This window comes from Miniopterus natalensis, chromosome 5 (assembly GCF_054644295.1).
Source record: "Miniopterus natalensis isolate mMinNat1 chromosome 5, mMinNat1.hap1, whole genome shotgun sequence".
NCBI classification, from domain to species: domain Eukaryota; kingdom Metazoa; phylum Chordata; class Mammalia; order Chiroptera; family Miniopteridae; genus Miniopterus; species Miniopterus natalensis.
Genome location: NC_142085.1, coordinates 25,416,982 through 25,438,552, shown reverse-complemented (window position 1 = coordinate 25,438,552; position 21,571 = coordinate 25,416,982). Strand labels below are relative to the sequence as shown.

At 40.4% G+C, this 21,571-nt stretch overlaps 1 protein-coding gene across 1 annotated transcript in view; it reads left to right on the top strand.

Annotated features, from left to right (window-relative positions):
• The first annotated feature begins 2,954 nt into the window (after nt 1-2,954).
• The window catches only part of COL21A1 (collagen type XXI alpha 1 chain), a 164,013-nt gene continuing 145,396 nt past the window's right edge, over nt 2,955-21,571 (top strand). Inside the window, exon 1 of the mRNA XM_087817452.1 lies at nt 2,955-3,085. The gene's annotated coding sequence lies outside the window, so the exon portion shown is untranslated. The remainder of the gene's footprint in view (nt 3,086-21,571) is intronic.

Genomic DNA, 21,571 nt, shown 5'->3' with positions numbered 1-21,571 from the left:
ATTTTAAAATTTAAGTGTTTACATGCAAGTCTTACTTAAATAATTAAAATATTTAATATATATCTTAAATTTGCCAAATCAGTAACTAAACAATTAATAATCAAATAAAATTAAATAATAAATAAAATAGTTATTGAGGGATATAATAAATATTAATTGTATATCAAAAATATATTATATTTATTAAAATGAGTAGCTCAGGAAATTTATACCTTGCTAGAAGAGTTGGACTTCAGTTCACTGTGTTAATTTTTCAATGTTGTGTAACAAATTACCACAAACTTTGCAGTTTAAAACAACATAAATGGACCCTATCACAGTTTCTATAGAAAGGACATCTGGGCAAGGAGGGTCTGCAGCAGCAGAAGTTCAGTGTGGAGAGTGTTTAGAGGATAGGGGGGTAAGGAGGTGGGAGGAAGTGGGAAGTCCTGCGAGGTAAGCAAGGTAACAGTAGTGGAGAGAGGCTGAAGAGCTCAGAGCTTATCTTAACAGTATTAGAAAATCATCTTGGTGTTTGAATCAGGACAGGCTCAGATGTACTTTAGAGTGGAGACTATGGAAAGTCCTGTCTTGATCAATTGGACGAATAGTGGGCCCTTGGGAAAGATAGGGAATGTCGAGAGCAGGAGCAGGTTTCTTCTTGAGGGGGACAGAAAGGTAATAAGCTCAGGTTTGACCGTATTTTATTTGAAGTGTCTGTCATTCATACAAATGAAGATGTCCGGTGAACAGTTGGGATACTGGCTGAAATTTGGGGAAAGGGATCTGGGTTGAGATGTGGGCATGCGAGTAGATGAAGGGCTCTTAACCTTTCTGTGGGTGGAATAATGGTCAGAGGGCTATGCTTTGATAATCTAAAAGAATCTAAAATTCCTCTCCCCAGAAAAATTAATATATATATGTGTACAGAATACTGGATGAAAATTAAGAACCCCAACTATCCATGAAGCTATGGAAATGGATAACCTGGCTGAAGGAGAGCTCACTGGGAGGAAAGAAGGCTTGGGGCTGAGCACCTAGAGACAGAAGAAGGGCCTGTAGCAGAGACAGGTAGGTTGGTGAAACGTTAGTAAGGACAGGGGAAGAAAATATTTCAAGATGGGTAGAGTAGGGACGAACTAGGTCGAAAACTACTGAGAGATTTAGAGAGGAAAGAACTGACAGGTGGCCTTTGCAACAGCCTCAACAAAAACTGTGTACTATAATGACCGAGGGGGAGCTTCTGCCACCTGCAGATCCTTAGGCCCCATCACCACGCTTCTGAATGAGTATCTGATAAAGTAGGGCTGGTCCGTGGAATAGTGGAGGTTGCTAGCAAACGGGGCTGGAGCAGTGTTAGGGAGCGGTGAGAGGAGCAGTACGTAATGGATTGGGGTAGGAGAGCCTGGAGGAAGTTTAAATAAGCTTTTGAAGAGGATGAGTTTAAAGATACAAGAGAGAATTGGAGCCACAAATAGGGTGGTTTCTGAGGAGACAGAAAGGGATGGGACACAGAGTAAAGGTGGGGGGACCCCCTTTTCTATTTTAATAGATGCAAAGCAGAAGCAATTGGGTGCGGGTTTGGTTTTGACAGGCTTCAGTTTCCTCTGCAAAGTAGAAGAGGCCATTTGCTGAGAATTTGGACTGTATTCTCTTCATTAATAAAAGTAGTGTCTGGAAATTGTTATCCATGTCTTCATACTGAAAAATTATTTTTACATTGCCATTGATACGAAAATATCCACGAAGAAGCATATTTACATGACAATGGGCTGTGTATAACATGAATGTATGTACAATGCATGGAGATGTAGGAAATGATCATCGCTCCTGTGTGTTTGCATCTGACCTTGAGCTCGGAAGGACTGAGATAGAGGGAAGGCATTCCTTTGTCAAGATTCTCCGTTGGGGAGATACTGATTCACGCGTTCACTCAGCCACTATTTATTAGACACCTACTATGTTCCAGGTATTGCCTTAGAGACAAAGGGTAAAGCTGAGTAGAAGACCCATCCTCTGTCCTCACAGAGCTCACCTTGAGATGGGAGCAAAACAAAAGCGCAACAAACAAGTAATAAAATTACCCCCTCCCCCAAAAAAGTGGGGCTAGGGGATGGCATGGTTGTGGGGTTTCCACCTGGCTGGGTTGTGCAGGGAGGACTCTGGGAGTGACGCTGAGACTTGAATGAAGAGGAGCCGAGCTTTGGAGGCAGAAGGAAGCGCAGTGAGAGCGCACGCGGGTGCGGATAAGGGAGGCCCACAGGCCGCCCCGGGGGAGCAGAGTGAGAAGGGGGGAGGGAGCCAGCTGGGGGCCAGAGGACAATGGAGCCCTAAGAACAGGAACGTTAAAGAGCTTTCTGGCTACTCTGAAAGATGGACTAAAAGGGGCAGAGCACAGAGCACCCCTTTATTAAGCCAGTCACCTTTTTTCCAGGACTTCCCTGCGCCTCCTAACTCCTCAAAGGTAACTGCGCACCTGTGTGAAAGTGAGCGCCTCTCGGGCTTTCGGGCAGCGACGGCCGCAGGTTCCAGGCGGGACGTCAGCGAGTTTGCTGTGGGGCAGACTAGGGTGCCCGCCCCTGGCGCCCCAGGGCCCTTCTCACCCGCCCGGGGAGGAAGGAGGGAGGAAGGCCTCCCGGGACGAGCGCGCTGATGCGCCCAGGCCCCCGCCCGGATGCGCGCCAGTCCTTTCCGCCTCCGCGTCGCCTGCACCTTTCCCGCCGCATTCTGCCCGCTCTCAGGGCTGTATTTTCTGGTCCCAGCGGCACTGGAAGTGAGCATGTGTCCATCAGGGTTCCCCTAGCAGTTGGCGCTTCGAGAGCCAGATCCAAAACCCACCCTCTGGCCTTCGCCCCGGAAAGGGGGCGGGTGGGGAGCGCGAACCTTATCTCCCGGGCTCCGCCTCCAGGGGGCCGAGAGCGCGCTCGGGAGCCGCCGCGCTCTGCAGGGCCGCTGCCGGGACGCGGGCTCCGGGCGGAGCGCAGCAGACCCGCCGCGGCCCAGCTTCTCTCCGGGGTGCCGCTGGTCACCGCCCGGGACACCCCGTACCCCTGGCGGAGAACGCAGTTGGCTGCGACCGCGACCCGGACCCTGGACGCCGCGCCAGGTAAGGTGGCACCGCTTTCTCCCGTCTCCTGGCCCGAGTGACAGCTAGGGGGCTTCAGGGCGGGCCCTCCGGGGCTGCAGGCGGGCATTTGGGGTGCCCTGAGGGTGCAGGTTCCTGCCCGCGCTGCAATGCGCGGTGAACCCGGAGGCGGACTCCGCGCCCCGCGGGGACGGTGGGACGGCAGGTTTGTCCTGCGAAGTTCCTTGGGTGTTAATGAATCTAGAGGTTCGCGGGGCGCGGAGTTCTGCCTCGGAGCGTTTGGCCTCTGAGAACGTGTAACGTGCGGGCATTTACTTCCCTGGCCTCTGTCTGCTCGGAAGGGGCCGCGGCGTCCACACGTGGTGCGCGCGGGAGCAGGGCGCGGGGCGCGCGGGGCGCGGGGCTGTGCGGGGTGGGCCAGAGGCTCCTCTCGCTGGCTGCACACGAGGCTCCCGCGGGAGGTTTAATAAAATTCGGGGCGTGAGCAGCACCCCCAGCCCAATGAGGTGAGCCTCTCTGGGAGTGGGACTTTGGGCATCCAATTTAAAACGCCGCTCCCAGGTGATTCTCGGTGGAGCAGGGTGGGAGCGCGGGAGTGGGCAGAGCCTCGGCTCTCACGCCCCGCCGGGCCCGCAGCGCCGGCCTCACCTGGGAACCCTGAGAAATGCAAACCCTGGGGCGGGGCGGGGGGGGGGCGGGGCCCCTGGGAGCGGGGCCTCCAGGGGCGGCGAGCGCGCACCGCTCGGGACGTGGGCCAGGTGAGCGCGCACAGCTGGAAATGCCCCTCGGCGGAGGAGGGCGAAACAGGCCATTTTGGGAAAAATACAAGGTATACTGTGAACTGTGGAGAACCCCCGTAAAGGGCAGAGGCTTAGCCGTCATCTTGAGCAATTTTTACATACCTGAATTAGCGTTTTTGCTTTAGGAGAGATGAAGAATTTCATTTTTTTCAGAGTTGAAATGAAGCCAGAGAGGAAAGTATCTGCGAGTCTTGCCTCGGGCCCCTGATGACAGGATCCCAGGTTATTCCTGTCACCGGTGCACATGACAGGACTCATATGCAGTCTTGTTTTAAAAAGCCATTGGGGGTTCCAGGGATCCGTGCCAATTCTCCAGAGCGAGAGGGAATTCAGCATTCCAGGTCTTGGAATGTCTGAAGTGGCACTTTCTTTTCCCCTTTTAGAGAGACCCGAGATTTCAAAATTTTGGCTAAAAAAATTCCAGCTCTTCTTAAATCATTAGTACAGAAATAAAAGGACTTTGCAAATAAGCTTAAGTGGACTAGAAAATCTAACATGGGATTAAAAAAAAAAAAGGCATGGCTCCAGTCCCAGCACGTGTGCTGTGGTGAACACAGTGCTGACTGTACCAAGGCTTTCCATGCAGAGAATGTTTACTTCCCAAGCTGCTGTTCCTGCAGGTTCAACACCTGCTCTTCTGCTTCTCTATGCTCTTGGGTGGTGGCATAAATTCTCCAAGTCTCAGTTTCCTCATCTGTAAAATGGGGACTGTAGTAGTATAAAGCGTACTTCATAATTCTCACAGTATTGCCTGAGTTAAATGAAATAATACTTCTATAGTGTCTGGTGTAGTAAATTAAACATGTGTTAGCTTAAAATACGCACATACCACACACAAACTGAAAAAACCCCCACAAGAACCTAATTCCCAAACACTTGAAATGAAAAAATACAGTATATTGGTAACATGGTCAGATTTCGTGTTTATTTACATGCCAAACTCACCCTTCGAATTTAAAGTTTTTGCTTTTTACCTGAGTGTGAACATATGGATATCCTCTGTTGGTCTTCAGGATTTTTTTGCATGTTTTATATAGAACTTTCTAGAAAAAAATTTGAAGGAGCTTAGCTGCAAATGAACCGCTTTGTTTTTGTCTACTCACTGTCTGTGGTGAAGGATTTCATCATGTGGTGGAGTTTATAATCTATTAACATTCACATTTAAGTAGTCTTAAACTCTAGCTCTCCAGGATATCATTCCGTATAAAAGAAAATTCATATGGTAAGAGAGTACCTAAAGTGGCACGTGTGGCCTCCAGGAGAACCAGTTGGGGAGTACTGTCTGGTGTTTCTTAGGTTCTTGAAAGAGAGAATAAAATGAAACCTTAACCAGTTACATCAAGGTTTGTTCAAGACAATATAAGACAAAGCAAAATGAGGACACACAGCAGGGACAGGCCTAAATTGGCAAAAAGGGCAATTGAGGTCCTTTAAGGGTCATATGCAGTAATTTCGAAATGCTTCAAACCACATATACAGAAAGCAATTTCTTTCACGTTGGTTGGAACTGATCTGGATGATCCTCTTAGGACCAAATGGTTCTACTGGGAAAAAAAATTTATACTATGAATTCCAAAAAGGATGCCAATTGATTCTGTGCTTTGAAAGTCGTATTGATTCTCCTTTAATTTCAGTGATAAACTGAATAGTAGATTTCTAAGTTGAGTACCTTTTAATGACTCATCTTGTATCTTTTTAAAATTAAATTTATTGGAGTGACACTGGTTAATAAAATTACTTAGGTTTCAAGTATAAAATTGTATAATATATCATCTGTATATCGCATTGTGTGTTTACCACCCAAAGTCAAATCTCCTCCTTTCACCATCTATTTGGCCCCCTTTGCCCTGTATTTCTCCCCAAGCCCCCCTTTCCAGGGGGGACCACCCTGCTCTTGTTTGTGCCTGTGAGTTCTCGTTTGTCTTGTTGGTTCATTTGCTGGTTTCAGTTTTACATCCCACTTATGAGTGAAATCCTATGGTCCTTGCCTTTTTCTCCCTGTCTGACTTATTTCACTTAGCACGATATTCTCAAGGTCCAACCACGTTGTCCCAAATGGCAGTATTTCATCTTTTCTTATGGCTGAGTAGTATTCCACCGTATGTATGTACCACATCTTTATCCAGTCATCTACCAGAGGACCCGTTGGTTGTTTCCATGTCTTGGCCACCATGAATAATGCTGCAATGAACAGAGGGGTACATAAATCTTTGCCAATAAATGTTTTAAAATTTTTCAGGTAGACACGTAGAAGAAGGGTTGCTGGGTCATATGGTAGCTCTCTTCTTAATTTTTCGAGGAACCTCCATATGTTTTCTGTAATGGTTACACCAGTCTACATTTCCACCAGCAGTGAATGAGGGTTCTTCTTTCTCCACAACCCCTCCAACACTTGTTATTACTTGTGTTGTTGAGAATAGCCGTTCTAGCAGGTGGTATCTCATTGTAGTTTTGATTCGCATTTCAAATGCAAGTAGTTATACCCTGCCTATTACCAAACTTGCATGACTTCTAGAAGACTAAACATAATCCAAGTTCTGGCATATAAACATCTTACTGACTCCATTCAGGAAATCAGGTCTTTATTAGGATTCTTTTGAAATTACAATTTAATGTTATTAAATTGAATAGAATTTGAATTTAATGTTATTGAATTAAATGTAATTACAATTTAATGTAAGTAGGGCTTTTTTGTTTGGCTCACTGTATATGATATGATTGTCTGTGGGGGTGAGAAGGAAAGATCAGAGGCCCATCTCTTGATGGGAGAAATGAAGGCCTGTGGAAGCAAATTCAAACTCTCAGTTCTCAAATTAGTGTTCTGGATAATTTAACTGAAGAGCTAAGAGAGTCTGTGATGTTGCAATTCAGTGACAGGATGTGGCCAATTAGGAACTATCAATATTGCAATGCCCTACAGTAATTTTACAATTCTCCATTTACAGGCATAAGGCCTGGAGCAGAGATGATCATAAACAAGTTTGTGTAATTGCACTTGATTTACATCACCTGGCTCACTTAGAAAGGTTTTGATAAGAGTTACCTGGCATTCATTTGGGTTCATTTTGAGGGCCTATTTGTTTTAAAGTGGATTGTTTTACTCTTAAACCCAATCTCCAAAGTCTTGTGAGTAAACACATCACAGAAAATGGATACGTTTTTATTTTGTTATTTATTATCTTTAGATTACACTGTTCAGCGTGCAATAGTAATTCTTTAGCTTGATTCATAATCATTCTTGTGAAAACAAAGTTGAAATGTTTATTTCTGGTAGGTGGTTTAATCTCACTCAAAGAATTAGCCATGGAGGCCGAGTTCCTCCACTTTCTCCACCTCATAATTAAAGACATCCACTCTTCAGCCCGACTGCCTAGCCTTGACCCTGACTCTGGGTCTTACTAGTTGTTTGAACTTGGACAAGTTACATAACCTTTTCCTTTTGCTTCTGTTTTCTGATTAGTAAAAATGGGGTCATAGTACCTACCTCAGCAGGATTGTTGTAAGGAGTGAGTTGACAAATAGGAAGTTTTTTTGTTTATTTTTTTTAACAGTGCCTGGCTCATAGTAAATGTTTAATAACAATTTGCTGTTCTTTTACCGTGGACATTAATGATTGGTTTAAGCTGAAGCTCTCTTTTCTTTCTTCACCTCTGAAAACTGGATCCTAAAAAAGAAGTAGCCATTTATATTATGTTCATTTGATATTTTTTATGTTTCAGCAAGGGGGAGAATTTGTTTTCTGAATACATGAATTACGTCAAGTTTTTCAGAAAATGATACAACATTTTGAACATTTATAAAAATTCCCAGATACTGCTGCTGCTGGCCAGAGACCACACGTTAGGAATCACTGCTTTAAGTCACTGGTCCCCAAACTTGACTGCACTTTGGAATCACTTGAGAACAGTTTTTTAGAATGCTGATGCTCAAGCTGGTTAAAAAATTAATCCCTTTGGTTAATTTATTGTGAAAAGGGATAATGTAATTATGTCCTTTATAAGGAGACCTATTAACTACGTTCATGGGATTCCCATGTGCTCATAGACTTGTTAGAACAGTAAGGGCAATTAGACGTTTTCTGGTATAAATGGGGAAACAGACTTGGAGACATCCTTCTTGGCTAAGGGCTCATGCCTGAATAGCTAGTGGTGGCCCTGGACAGCAGCTCAGGTTTCCTGTCTTCTACTACCTTGCCTTCTGAAAAATCAGATAATGTAACACAAGGCGCATAATCCAAGAGAGAGTGTCTTTTTGGAAAATTATAGGTCATCTTGTCCCATTTAACCCAGTTTGATTTCAGGGTTATTTATTAAAAAGATTTCCTAAATGAAAAACCACTGAAAACAATATGTCCACAGTGACAAGAAAATTAATCTGTAGGTATTTGTTGTGAAAAGGATAACCTTTTCCACTAGGTTTGTCTTTTCTAAGGATTTAATTTAGTTTTTTTCCCTTTTTGTTGTTTCTTTGACATTTTGGTTTTCACTAATGAAAAACTCAGAAGATACCTTTGAAAATTTCAGGAAACTTTGACAGTTTTCTCAAGTCCAAGTTTGGTGACCTTCTGGGAATCCTGCCAGTGGCTTGTGTTAGAGTCACTGTTTAGTTTTTGTTTTGACTTGTCTTGTTTTGATCTAGGTCAATTTAGCCATGATTACAGTGTTATGTTACCCCTTAACTATTTGTTTTTACAGTGACTGGTGTTAAGAAGAAAAGATTAAGAACCAAGAGAATTTCTTTTCTAAAATTTAAAGTAAAAAGTCATTGTAGTGAAGTTTGAACTTTATAGAAAGTTTGTTCTGCTGTAAATATTCTTTGGAAATTGCTTTAAAAATGTTTATTGTGTAACAGGGATAAATAACAACAAACACTCAGAAAATATGTATTACATTTTTATGGTAAACTTTCAAATCCATAAGTGACTCAATGATTGAAACAACTTATTGAAATACACACTTTAAAAAATTCTCTAAAACTTTCATACATGAATTTTGCTACTTTATTGGGAAGAGCGAGTTTGATTCCACCTGATGGGGTTTGTGTAGGTCCGTGTTTTCCACTAGTACGTTGAATAGATAGAGTATTAAAGATAAGACAGGGAGGAACATTTTTTGTAAGGGCTCAGCCATTCATCAGATAGTGATTTAGTGCCTATCAAACACCTGGCTGTCTTCAGAGGATTCAGAGAAGTTGCTAAGTGCAGTTTAGTCAGTCAATTAAAAGCCAATTGGAAATTTATTTTAAAGGGAAAATGCCCTTCAGTTTATTGAATAAAAATAACATTTTATAAATATCTTTAAATGAAAAATGTATGAGGCAGAAATAGTTTTCATTTTGCCCTGGCTGATTTGGCTTACAGGTTAGCGTGTCCGCCCTCAGACGGAAAGGTCCCGGGTTCGATTCTGGTGAAGGGCATGTACCTCGGTTGCAGGCTCCATTCCTGGTCCTGTTGGGGAGCGTGCAGGAGGCAACCAGTTGATCTGTCTCTCTCACGTAGATGTTCCTCTCTCTCTCTCCCTCTCCTACTCTCTTTGAAAAGCAGTGGAAAAAATTATCTTCAGGTGAGGATTTAAAAAAAAAGTTTTCATTTAAATTTAGAAAAATCTACAAGCATAGCATGATGTGTCACTTGGTTTCTTCTCAAACCATTTTTGTATTCTCATTTGACATAATGCCATGTGCCAGCCTGTAGAAAGTGCTGAATGTGGTTTGATGGTGTGTCTTGGCAAGGAGAGGAGAGGTTCTCCCAGAGAGGGGCACCGTGGAGAAGGCAAACATCCCAGGTCCTGAGAATGTAGGCAGCTCCACCCCTGCCCTGTAGAAGCTACCCTTCCCCTTTGGCGGCCTGCCTGGGCATCACTTTACAGGGCCTTTACTCTTCTCACTCTCATCAAATCATCCAGCACCTCTGGATTAAGGGTTGAAATGAGAGTGAAATAAAATCTGTGAGGAGCAGGCATGACATGGTAGCTGTCTTAACTAGAATGGTACAGACAGAATCCCTACTGGGGTCCCTTTGGTGAGGAGGGGGCAGGGGTGAAAGAGCTCTAGATGGCAAGTGGAGGCACATGGAGCCTAACGCGAATTCCTGTATATTTAGTGAAAGCAAATATGGGAGTGTATAGTGTGAGCAGGTAGGTACCTACAGTCCACGTTACGTGGCCTTTCTATGCTACCATTTAAATAATAGCAATAATATTTATATGTCAAGTAATACATAAATAGATGCTCTCATTATTTCCAAGAAGGCTCTAGACCAAGAAATGGGAAATCTGGTTTCTCATCCTAGTCTGCCACCAACTTACTGAAAGTTGGTAGCTTAGGAAAGTCTACAGTCGGAGAGCTGCGCAGGTGTGACTGTAAAGTTTTCTCATTTTGCCCTTTGCATAATTTTCTTTTTCTTGGTTAAAAGCACCCTTTGCGGTCATCATGGCACATGTAAATAATCGCAGCTTAGAGCGTCTGTGTATGGAGTTGAAGTCACTGTGGAGTAGTATTCTTTGGGAAGTCAGTCTACTGAGAAATGGAGAATGCATTCCTAAAATTCCTATCAGCATGCTTCTTGAATGTGCACTGAAGATGGATGTTACTGTGAATGAAGAGTAATGAAATACCAGGTCTTTTTATTTCCAGAACATTTTCATGATGGCTAAACAAATTTTTCTTTTGCCTCCATGTGGGAATTATATAAATAATGTTCAGCACTTGAAAAAAATTTCAACACTTGAAAAAAAATTTTTTCCCCTGATTCTGAATTATGGCTTTTGTGAGGGAAATCATGTTTAGATGAGTAATCAAATTATATATTTGAGCTCTAAATTACATGTTTCTCAAAATGTTAATGGTTGTGTTTAAGTGGCAGAATGATAAATATTTTCTTTCCTGCTGTTGTTTATTTTTTAATATACACGTATTACTTTTATAATACTGAACGAATGCATAACTACATGGTTTGTAGAGAGAAACATTTGAGGGTTATAATTTTGAATTTCCATACAAATGAGAGATAATGATGTTATAGTGTGATTAATTTATGCTCCTGTAATTCATAAAGTACATGTTACGCCAGATGTACTTTTTACATATCAGACACACTAAATACAGATAGTAAAATCTGGCTAAAATGACACAAGAAATTTTTCTTAAAGGCAGAAAAATCAGTTTATTACTCCTTGTGAATGCAAAAAGAATATTATGTACTCTACTACATCAAGACCACATGAGTAATAGCTGAAATCATGGGTGTTGTGCAGTTGTGGCCCTGACACTTAGCACCTGTGTGACCTTGTGTATGGCATTTCACCTTTCAAAGCTCAATGTGCCCATCCATTTGTTGAGGATCTTAGGACCTATTTCATAGTGTGTTTAGGAAAGTTAAATGTGATAATGCAAATACCTGAGTACAGAGCCTGGCCGATGACAAGTACTCAAATTAGCTTAAAATTTGTTATCATAAATACAACATTCTCCCTATTTCTAAGCTTTTACACATTTGTGATTTGAATATCTATCTTTTGAAAAGCTTGTTACTTCTTTAGATGAGAACATCTTCCATAAAACCTGAGTCATGGAAGAGAGGCAAATTCAGGTTTTTGTCATTACCCATGTTGTGCTAGGGGAGAGGGAATGGCCAGTGCAGGGGAGGGACCTCCCGAAGCTGGCAAAGCATAACAGCCACAACAGAGGCTTTGAGAGCAACTCCTTGTAACTGTCAGTGTTGATTCTGGAGTCCGAGATGCTGTCATCCTTTGCCACTTGTCTCAGTCCCAGGAAGTCACTGTGGTTGTTGGGTGGGATTAAAGGTATCCTCAATTCTTGCTTACAGCTGCAGGTGGCTTGTCACAAGCTCCTAGGTTTAGCAATTGTAGAGATCTTTTTGGTGAGGGCCATAGATAGCTAATATCGACAGTTTGTGAAAATCAGAAGATAGCTTTTTCTTGGGGCAGATGTAGCCCTGGGTTTCAGTATCCCTTTGCCTCATCTACGTGGGATATGCATTAACTCATCCATTCAGCAAATATTTTCAGCCCTTTCTATGGTTAAACTAGATCCTAGGGATACAGTAATAAATAAGACACAACCCTGTCTTCAAGGACTAACAATCTCTTAGCACTTTTCCCCGTGGATGCTTTGGATGTCAGGGTTGGTTGTCAAACCACAAAGCTCCAACTCTGTTCCATCGCTGCTTAGGGTAGAAGGCCTTGAGGATGCTGTTGTGGTTGTTTGTATGTTAATTGTCTCACCCCCACTAGTACAAAGGTTTATAATTAGAGATTGTGGTTAGATCTATGTTCTCATCCGAACTTTAATAAGTTCAATGTATATAATGCACATCAGGAAGCTTCTACAAAGTATTCAGACTAAGCATATCTTCTATTAAGCCAGAAATGAAACAACAAAAAGCCATGATGAAATGAGTTGAAATGGCTGAGTCTTAACAGAAGGAAGTTATGGAGGCTTTGGAAAAAATCAAAATCAATTATTTTTAGACTACAGATGTCAACCCTGGAAATAAGTGTGAATATTTTTTATCTCTCAGTCCTTCTATGGAAATAAGTGTGAATATTTTTTATCTCTCAGTCCTTCTAATAAGTTAATTAAATGAATGTCTGGACAGTTACCGATGTAGGACACTTAGAGTCATTTGTGCATCTGCGCTTTCATAACTGTGGCTCTAAATATTTTTAATACTTAGGTGGATAGTGTAACTTCAGATTGGTCATTTTTGGCCAGACCTATTCCGTTATTAAGTGCTAAGCCTGAGTAATGCAAGAAGTTTGTGCATTTTAAGTGTTTCTGCATCATCTTGCATATGGCTGTCAAGTTGAATTCCAAATTTCTCTTCTAGTAACTTGCCATGTTTTTGAGCTTTGGGCCTGAAGCAGCCTACATAGGTCTAGAAAAGCAATTATAGTTTCCCATTTTCAAACTTGATTTGAATACTAATGGCAAGTTTAAAGTTAATGTGTGTATGTTTATCCCCTCTTCCTGTTTCTCTCCAAAGAATGAGCATTTATTATAAAGTTAGCAGAAGAAAGTTTTTTCTTTTCCTCTCTTTTATTGTTTTAGTATTTCCGGTCCTTAGACAAGGCCAATCTATTTTATCCAAAGCTGTGTTTTCAAGGAACCCACTTACACAGAATTGCACTCTTTCCAAACTGCATTGAAGAGGAGGAGATGCAGCCTGGCTTCTTTAGAGTGCAAGGCTTTGCTATTACTCTGCTCTAGAGAACTGCAAATTTTGACTTTTATTTCTTCACAATCTTTCTTCTCCTGGCATTTACCTTTTATTAGGGCCAGCTATTGGTATGTTCTAAGGTAAAAAGGGAAAGGGAGAAGGCATATTTTATATCTACAAAAGTGGCAATAATGGGTTCCAGTTTCTGCAACCATTATTCTCATTAGGGAGTTTGGAAGTTTTAAGTAGAAAAATACAGGGATTTTGATATATCAGAGGGGCATGGGGGACACAGGAAGTCCCAAGGAAGTTAGTAATTTGTATGTCATCACTTTCACAGCAAGGATATATCGGTAATTGTGAAAATATTGAATATATGCTATATGTAAAAAGCAAGAGAAGTGATAAGCCAGCATATGTAATTTCATTGGCTACCAGGGTAGATTGATGTTCCATGACTCCAGGTTGCTTGTGATACAGTTGGGAGATGGACCATTTCAAATCTAATTTATAAGAAGCAAAATAAGACTGTAATTGATCTTCAAATGGTCTAATACTGGAGGTAGAGCCTGTGGAAGATATGGTCTGTTTCTGTCATGATTCGCTTCCTAGAGGAGGTGGGGCTTGAACCTACTTCTTGAAGCATCGGTCAATTTGAACAAATGATTCAGTTTAGATACACACTCCAGTCAACATAATCATAGGACTGGAAGTTATCCTACAAATAACTGTTGTTTGCAATACAAGTATTGTTTATACCAGCAATACTTGATGGGTTAACATCTCTCTCTCTAGCATACTTAATGAGCAAATTAGCCAATGCCTGGCACATCCAGTGATGGGTCACTTTCAGTTTCAGGGACATCCCCATTTATTTAAAACATTTTCCTCGAATTAAACTGAAAACTTCCTCCCTGGAATTTCCAGGCATTGATCCTAATTCTGTACTCTGGGAGTGACAGGGAAAAGTAAATTTCTTTTCCACATGGCAGTCTTGCGAGTATTCGAAGACAAGTGAAACATTATCTTCTAAGACCGTTTCTCCTTTGTAATGGTCTGGAGTTACATCTCCAATCTTATCAGCTTTCTCTGGCCACATTGACTTTGATTCTCTCTGACCACTGGTTGCTGAATGGAAAGGGTGCAGCCCTGTTCTTTTTTCTCACTTGTAGCCCAAGGCCAAACAAATTGTTGGCAGCCAGTTCACACTAATGACTTCAGTTTACCATTAGCTAAGACCTTACAGTCTACTCAGACCTCCTGCTATTAAGCCAACTGAATCCTATTGAGCATTCTACAATCCAGATTTTGGCTCCTGGGATTTTCCTGTGTTTCTTTTGAATTTTGTCTTCTTGCAGTTGGCCCATTATTTATCCAGGTGAGATCTTTTACATCCAAAGTCTTTCATTTAGTTAGAAACCTTTTTTAGCATAGCTTTGTCTGGAAATTGATTTGCAGCTCCTCATTGCCCTCTCCAAATTACAAACAACTAATTAAATGAACAGGGCAAATGTCCTGGAAGACTAGAAACTTCCTACCAGGATGGCATATGGTATTATTCTCCTTTGGGGAGCCATTTAATTAGTTTTATATTAAGCTTGCATTTATCTGTTTTCATTTTTGAAATATCGTGAGCATGGTAATCTAATATCAGCCTAGTACTCCCATCAAAGAAATACAGGTCAGTTTCATATGATTTGTTCTTGACACTTGACTAGTGTTTTAGGTAGGTTTCTTGTTTTAAGCAGTATATAGGTGGACTTAAAAACCACACACAAATCTGAAATTTCTGAATTCAAATAGCAAATTTAACCCATTAAACTTTATTATAATTGCTAATATATTTGGACTTTTTCTCTGCATGTTACTTGGGTTTCTATTTTTACAATGCTTTCTTGTGCCTTATAATTATTGCTATTAGTTTTTCTGTCTTTGTTTGGAATTAAGTTTGCTTCATTTTCTTCTTCTACCAGTTATCTCTGGAAATTATGTTCCTATTTACATAATAATGGTTACCATTATATTTCTATATATCAATTACAACTTAATTTTTTCTAGTAGCTAGTTGGAATCTATCCACCCACCTCTGAGATAATTTACCTACTTTATTTACATGAGTCAGATCACCTTCACTGCCCACCATCTCCCACTCCTCACCTAGCTCCTAGTTTGAGAACTTGTATTTTATTTCTAGAATTTGATTAGCTTTTTAAAGTAACAGTTTTAGACAGAAGTTTATTTTGGAGAAAAGGTTAGGGAGGGTGGCAAATTTTGTTAATTTAAAAACAATTTTGTAACCCACAATTAGCTTAGTTTTGTTGATCTTCTGATAATTATTTGGAGAGAGTGAATAGATAGTAAACATTTCAGTTCTTTAATGTTCAAGTGATCAAAATGTTTATGAATGAATATTTCTTTGGTTAGGTCCATATTTTCCTACAGAACTTTGAAACTTTTGATCCATTGCATTTTGGGCTCACTTCTTTGGTAATCTCTAGATGATCTGAATTTATTTCTTTTTAGGAATTTTCCCCACCTCCCACAGAAACTCAGGATTTTTTGCTTCATCCTTTGAATTGTGATTTTTTTCACTAATATTTGCATAAAGGAGGTCTTTCTCCCCCAACATGCAGTCAATTTGGCACTTACAAAACCCTTTCAATCTGAAGGTTCAAATCTTTACTTAGCTCAGAAAGCTTTTAATTATTTCTTCATGACTCTTTTTTTTCCTCCTAAAAATTCTTTTTTTAATATTTTGGAAAATCTGTGTCTTTTTCCATTGTAATCTGGTATAATTCTTCAAATTGGTTTTTCCATCTAGCTACTTTTCTCTTCAACTATCCTCACATATATCTCTGAATATTTTAATTACATTTAAGTTAGTTGTCTTTTTACTGTTACTTTTACTGTTACTAACTCTATGGGTGCTCCTTACTATATTTGTTGAGTCTGTGGCCTTCCTCCATGATGCTTGTTTTCATTGAATATTTGTGTTTGCCATTTCATGTTTACTACTATATGGATTTTCTTTCCTGTTTACCACAGCTTGCTCCTAATGATTGTGGAGTTGGACAATGTACTGGTTTGTGTCTTGTCTTCTGGATATGGCTGCTTCCTGTTTCTCTTGGGTTTTGCTGGTGGGGAACCTACCTGAGACCTGCTTTGCCAAACAAGTCTAAGAGCCCATACTTACGGCTTCCTGTGGATACAAATGGAAAAGAGTTGCATACTGTCCAAGAGGCCACAGTTCTTTCTCATTCACACAAACTGCTTCCTGCTCAGCCTGAGAGACATCTACCTCTGTCAGGATACTTTTCCTTCTCTTATTCTGAGAATCCCTTTTCTCTCATCTCTGAGTAATGTTGTTCCCCTGGCCTTCTCAGCAATGTAGGCCATGGAGTTGGGAAGGAATCACATGTTCACTGTTGATCTGACAGTTTTCTAAAGCACCTGTAATTGTAGAAAGGAACAGGCATTTTGGTGCCTGTTTTAGTACTTCTGCTATTGTTGGGGGAAGAGATGTTGATCACACTCTGTTAACTGTGATTGTGAAAGCCAGGAAGGCACCTAAGAGGAATAGGACCATCGTTGTTTAATGATTATTCAACTCACTCACTATAGATAAGAAGTTTTCCTGCAGATCTTGGGAAACTGGAGGATGTGCTGCAAGAAGAAAAATAGAGCTGTAAAAAGATGAGACAGCTTGGGGCCCTGTGGGTCCATTGCTCAGAAAAGAAAATGCATTTCCAGAACAGACAAAGGACAGGACGCACTTTGATTTGGTTGCTGTGCCTGGGGCCTGACCCCTCTCCGGGAGTTTGCCTCAGAAATGCTGACCACTCTCAGGTCCTAGGAACTAGTGGAACTGGGTTTTAACACCATGGAAAATTAACTACCTTGTTTCCGGACTTCAAGATCCTGGAAGGAGACACATGGACCACAGACCCTGCAGCCATCCTCCCCCTGCTTACCCCCTTGCATGCAACCCTATATAACCAGCCAGGTAATAAGGGAAGGGCAGAACAGATTTTATGTGGACAAATCCCACTGCTCTCCCATTTTGCCAGCAATAATGGAATAAATGCTCAAATATGATTGAAACTTGTCTCTGCTTAATTGACTGAAGTAGTAACAGGCAGCCTGGACCCATTATGTCCATTTTCACTGTGAAGTGAACATTTTGGACCAAGCAATATATAGACAGTCATAGTTGCTCCTTTGGGCTGTTGGGTACTGTGACTTTAGGGTCCTTGTTTACAAGTTCTTCTGAACACAAATGGATGATGTAGAACAATAAGAGGATCTTCTTTTGGATTAAACTCTGACATATTGTAATTCTGAGATACACTTGGCACTGCCTAGAGAAATGTCAGTTTTCCATCATGAATGAAATCCATCTGGTACAGATGTTGCTGTTTTAGACCATTGAATTTGAACATCTGTTTAAGAGAATGTAACCAAGAAACTTTGGAATGAGAAGTGAGGCATGAGAGTTTCCCACCTCATGAGTTTTTTACATTGTAGATGTATTTGATGATAATAACAACACTATCTTAAGTTTGTGTATCATGATCCCTTTTAGGGCTCTTTCTGCAAGAATTTTTGTAAATATTTAATAACAATGTCACCTCCTATAATTTATTCTTTTTATCACACTAGCCTCACAGAGCAGAGATTTAAAGATATCTTTTTAAACATCACACACTATTCTTATTTGCCAAGGTGTGAACCAAAATATACAAAATGCTTTCTAGTTCTCTTGGGTTGGATTTTCCTCAGAAAGTTTCATTATTTACTCAGCTTGAAGTACAGTGTTGTCAGTTTTCAGAATGCCAGGCATAGTTTTATTCAAATATAAGAATTAAACACATTCCAATGCCCACTTGTATGCCCCCCCCCCTCCACCATTTACGAATATCTGTACAAGTTTTCTCCCGCCATTCCAACTGACAGGTAATCGAAACTTTACTGTGATATTTACTTGCTAACTTTTGGTGTGTGTTCTGGGGAGAAATGTAAATAGTTTAAGAAAGCCCCCATTTTAGAATTCAAAACCACACTTCAAGCATGTAGTTGAATCTGTGTACTGCTTGTCATTTGTTTAAAAGGAGGAGCATTTTTGCCCTGGCTGGTGTTGCTCAGTGGTTAGAGCATCAGCCGCACACTGAAGAGTCACGGGTTCGATTCCTAGTCAAGGGCATGTACCTGGATTGTAGGTTTGATTCTGAGCCCCGGTCGCAGGGTATGTGTGAGAGGCAACCAATCGATGTTTCTCTCTCTCCTCCTTCCTCCCTTATACTCTCTCTAAAAAAGAAAATCAGTGGAAAAAATATCCTCGGGTGGGGATTAACCAAAAATAAATAAATAAAAGGAGGAGCCTTTTCAAGTCATTATTTTTTGTCTGATAAAAAAAAGTCTCTCATGAAAAGAGAATGTTCAGAGTAGTATTGTGCATGTCTTTGGAGCTCTTTGAATGTAAGAGAAATGTTAATGGTGTGGTAATTTTGCTTACACAATGGTAATTTATAGAAAATTCATAATGTGTAAGATCTAGTAGATCCAGGATGGAATAATGGAAAGAAATGACCTTTTTGGTTTTTTTGGTTTGTTTTAAGAGGCTAATTATTAACTTGTATTTAGTGAAATAAGTAGGTATGTTATTTACAAGACTAGAACTGTAGCCAATTTGAAATGGAAGGGGTCCTCTAACTCATCTCCTCACCCCTGGTTTTATGGAGGAGATACTGAAGTGCAGCCAGGCTTGTTTTCTCGCCCAGATTCCTACAGTGTCCTAGTGACATTGTTGGGTCTGGGACAGAGATGGTCCAGCTGCAGGTACACCTCACTGAATAAGGCCAGGAAGGAACTGAGTATTGTGACTCATCACTTTTAAACAAGTTACTGTGACTGAACTGAATATAATGCTTCCTTAATTAACAAATGCAGGATGTTCATTTTTCCATACCAGAGCTTCCTTTTAGATGGTAAAAATCTGCACACTAGTTTGTTTTTGAGGATGGTCTTTTCATTTCCCATTCTTTTCAACAGTTAGTCATGGTTCATTTGGTTGCCTTGACTGTCAGGATGGTAGGCTGTATCAGTTCCTTTTTTCCTCAGGAAACCTCTGGCATTCCTAGTGTGTGGCAGTGGAGCCATCTGGGAGGCGAAAGAAGATTGTGCCACGTGAGGCATTTTGTTTTTCTTGGACGTTTAGCTAGCATTCTTCTGGGAAGAACAAAAGGTTGGCTTTTGAACTGGTAGTGCTCTGAAGGGCGCACAGGGAAAACCATGGCAGTGTATTTGGGGGAAGGGTAGAAAGCATTGAAATTGGTTGAAATCCTCACATTTAAATAAGCACATAAACATTTCACATAGATGATAGTAAGAGTTAAGATGAATTCATTAAAAAAATTGAAATGAAATTGATGAATATTTCACCTTTCCCATAAACAGGCCTATAGACTGTGCACATTTCAAGTTGGTATTTTCTTAGTTGATGAGAAAAAGGAGGAAATTGGGAATATTAAGTCTTTGTCAGGGAGTTAGACACAGTAGGTATTTTGCAGTTTGAAATATGTGTTCTTCCCCTAAACATCAAAGCATTAAGTATTCAAGATAAAAATCATCCATGACAACATTATATGTTAACAGAAATATAGAGTAAAAAAAGAATTAGTACCATTCATCTTGGTCAAGGGTGCCATTTAAGTTAATATAAGAACTGCATATATTCCTAACCAATAAAATGAGGCTCTGTGGAATTGAGGAAAAGCTTTTGAAGCTTAAATTTTTGTATTTTAGGAGAAATAAAAAGTGAACTCACTACTTGCAACTCACTAGGTGCTAAAAATACGAGTCACTTCATAATATTTCTTAAATGATTTATTATTAAGAGAATATTTTATTAAATAAAGAGTAAAAATTGGACTCAGTTCTTTAAGATACCACAGAGGTACCAAACTTTTATGGTAGTCATAGGACATTTGATCACAGGAGCCTGTATGAAAATTATGTTTCTATATATGTGGCTTAGTTGGGGCTCTCATAGAACAATGGCTTTCAGAAGTTTTTACAGAACCCACAGGAAGATAGTTCACATTATGACACATCTGTATTTATTTGATAGATGTATATCAAATATTGTTTCATGATCAATATCTACGTTTTGTGCATCATGTTCTGATTTTTCTCCTTCAATTCCATTCCATTCTACTGAAAAACACTGGTCACAACCCACTAAATTGATTTTACAATCTACTGATGGGTCATGGTTTGTGGTTTGAACAACACTGCCATAAAATTCCCTCCAATTTTTTTTGGGGGGGGGTTGATGAATTTGTAGTTATGTGTGATCATTGTTAGCTCTATTTGCCAAATATATTTCAGGTATGTGATGAGTTTATATCTCCTGATCCCATGGTAGTCCTGGCCAATAAGTTCAGTGGAAATTGACACACACATGTTTCTGTTTGAGACCTTTCAGGGCTCTTTACTTCTGCCAAGCGAGTGGCATGCTCCTCAGAATGGGTCCCAAATAGAGGAATGTGGAGCAGAGCCCTTAGCCAGCCCATAGTGGACATATAGCATGAATAAAAAATAAAACTTTGTTCTTATAAGGCACTATAATTCTTAAATTTGCTACTCGGCATACTCCAATTTCTCCTGATTGGTAGAGGATAGTTCAGTTATGTGTTCTGCTGGTGGTGGGAGAGAAAGCTTTCTTTTGGAATTGACTCTGTCTAAAAATATATATAAGCTTAAAAATAAGCTTATTATTTCTGATTATAAAACAAGATGTATTCTTTATAGAAAAATATGGAAAATATGGAAAGCATAATGAAAAGAATTAAATATTTGTAACACTACTATTTGGAGGTAATTTTTGACATTTCTATGAAAAGAATATTTTTACTCAATTACTTTATAGGTTTGTGTTTTGCTATATCTCTTACTGTTTTTTAATGTTATTAAATACCCTTGGAACACATGGACTTCATGCCTCTCTAGTGCTTCATCCTATAGATGAACCAGTATTTATTTAGCTATTCTTGTAACCTTAGATGTTTGTTTGGTTCAATACAAAGGGTTTTTATGGTCTAAAATCACAGCCCTTGGCACTCAAAAGCAAATAAAAAACCAGAGGACCCACATCCACTGACTCTGCTTAGCATCAGCTGCATCTCCCCATTGGCCCTTTCCTGGCAGAGTGGGACAAGTAAATAATTCCATATGTACATATACCATATGTAAAGTTTATACTCAACTTTCTAAAAACTAAGAAGCTTTTTATTTCCCCTCCTCCATCCCCCAGCAAACAAATTTGAATTTCCTTCGGAGTTCTTTGTTTCAGGAAAGGTCTTTGCCATCTACTAGATGCAAAAGCCAAAGGCCTGGGGTCATTCTCATATCTCTCCTCCACACAAACATAATTAATCAAACTTGGCTTGTTTGTACTCCTGAACCTCTCTCAGCTCTATTCCCACTGCCCAGTCCTATCTCAGGCCCTCACTGCCTCCCAGTGTCTTTGCT